The 2467-nt window shown below is 42.7% G+C and overlaps 1 pseudogene; it reads left to right on the plus strand.

Annotated features, from left to right (window-relative positions):
* The first annotated feature begins 1360 nt into the window (after positions 1-1360).
* Positions 1361-1500, plus strand: LOC142453862 (U1 spliceosomal RNA; annotated as a pseudogene).
* The last annotated feature ends 967 nt before the right edge of the window (positions 1501-2467 follow it).

A 2467-nucleotide genomic window follows, 5' to 3' on the forward strand; every position in this document is an offset into this window, starting at 1 on the left:
ACTTGACCCCAAATTCATGCCAACCACAGGCATCCCAGACGTTCTTCCTAATCCATATTCATAAGGAAGCTCTGCTGAAATCTGCTCAATAGCAAGCCAAGACACAGCCTCTTGAAGTGGCTATGCATGTGGTAAACTGACTGGCAATTGAACCAGGGTCTCCTACATGGCAGACAGAATGCAGCCACAGAATCACTACTACTCTCACTCAGGGAGAGGTACAGGCAGGCTACACACACACACACACACACACACACACACACCAGACAGAATGCAACCACAGAATCACTACTACTCTCATTCAGGGAGAGGTACAGGCAGGCTACACACACACACACACACACACACACACACACACACACACACACACCAGACAGAATGCAACCACAGAATCACTACTACTCTCATTCAGGGAGAGGTACAGGCAGGCTACACACACACACACACACACACACACACACACACACACCAGACAGAATGCAACCACAGAATCACTACTACTCTCACTCAGGGAGAGGTACAGGCAGGCTACACACACCCACACACCCACACACACACACACACACACATACACACACACACACAGCAGACAGAATGCAACCACAGAATCACTACTACTCTCACTCAAGCAGAGGTACAGGCAGGCTACACACACACACACACGCGCCTATCTCCTCACGCGACTAAACTTTCTTAAGTGCATTGCAGGATGTGTAAAATCTTCGCAAGGGTCTAGACAAGGGCTGTATTGAAACACTGGCATCCAGATTGAGAAAGCGCAAGACTTAATGACCGAGTAATATATCTTTTGCAAATCTGATGCTTTTCCAACTATTTGGGCTAGACAAAATCGAAGTAGGAGCCATGGAACTATTAGGTGGTGTAACATGAAATAAGCTCGATGATGGTTACTATGTGGTTTTTGGCATGCTATTTGAAAGGAGCTCAAAGAACTGGATGCTACTGCTATAGCAACAACCCTTCCTTTCCCATCTACTTATTTTATTTGAATGGGGTTTCTCATCCACTGTGTATAAAAGAAACTCGTCAAACCCACCACCATCAAGTGGGCTCCAACCATTATTATGTCTATGAGGACAAGTCCAAAAGTATTGCTACTGGTGTTCCAGCGCATGCTCGAGTTTATTCCAAACAAAGTGTGGCTCATTAACTGAAGACTCAACATTATGAAAATGTCTACTACCCAAACTGACCTATAGGTCCCCTGCAGCCCTGATCCTAACCACAACAACAATCTTTAAACTAATGGAAAGACCTCATGTGGAAAGGAAGGAAGCCCAAATAGCTAAAGCAATAATGAGGTAGAACAAAATAGGAAGCCTCTCTTATCCTGATGTCAAAACTTACTTTCCAGGGTTTCCCAGGGTGAGGCTTAGCCATTGCACTCCGGATGCGCTGACCCCTGTGATTTCCCCAAATGTGGGAAACTCGACTGCAGAATTTGTGGTAGTAGGGGGACTGCATTCATGCTCTCCCCTGGAAAAATAAAAAAAAGAAAAATTTACTGTACAGCTATGTTAATTAAAACAGCCTGTTACTGGTCTAATGGTCGATGCATAAACCTATGAAAAAGAATTGAGAGCCCAGATATAAAAACCATCCCTCTACAGCTGATTCCAGGAACCCAAGTGGAAGGCAAATTTTGAGAATGATGAGGGCAACGAATGTATAAGGGTGCTTTACTCAATTGATGTATGTATGGATTGTGATAAGAGTTGTATGAGCCCCAATAAAATGATTCATTAAAAAAGTAAATCCACTAATTATTTGTTGTAGTATTTACTCTCATAATGCTGCAAGATGAGCCTCCCCCAGCCCCACTCCGGGTTGGAAATAATTCAAAATGCAACTCTTCAAAGTAGAGTCCACCTTAATGACACCAATGGAGCTGCATTTGCTGATGTGACATGACTCTTAATGAGAATAGCTGCAAACATCTATCAATAACCAGAATGCACAAATAGCAATCAAAGGAAACTGGAAGTTGTCAAAAACGAAATGTGATACTTAAAGATAGGCTAGGCATGAAGGAGCAGAAATGGACTGTGTTGGCCATGTGGAATAGAACAATCATGTGGTCAACTATTCCAGTAACGACCAGCTGAAGAGGAATGGCATTGCACTCAGCATCACAAAGAACATCTCCAGATCCAATGCTGTCAGAGAAAATAGACTATCCATATGCCTAATATGACGAAAATGAAGATGTCTTACCAACTACTACAGTCCAAAACAGATCAAACATGCAATCAAAATGCAGTGATAATTAATGGTGATTGAAATGCAAAAGTTGGAAAGGAAGACGGATCAGTAGTTGGAAAACATGGCTTTAGTGATAGAAGTGATACGGGAGATCATATGGTAGCATTTTGGAAGAACAATGACCTATTCACTGCAGATAACTTTTAACAACACAATAAATGGTGACCATAACATGGACCTCACC

The sequence above is a fragment of the Tenrec ecaudatus genome, chromosome 7 (assembly GCF_050624435.1).
Source record: "Tenrec ecaudatus isolate mTenEca1 chromosome 7, mTenEca1.hap1, whole genome shotgun sequence".
Taxonomy (NCBI): Eukaryota; Metazoa; Chordata; class Mammalia; order Afrosoricida; family Tenrecidae; genus Tenrec; species Tenrec ecaudatus.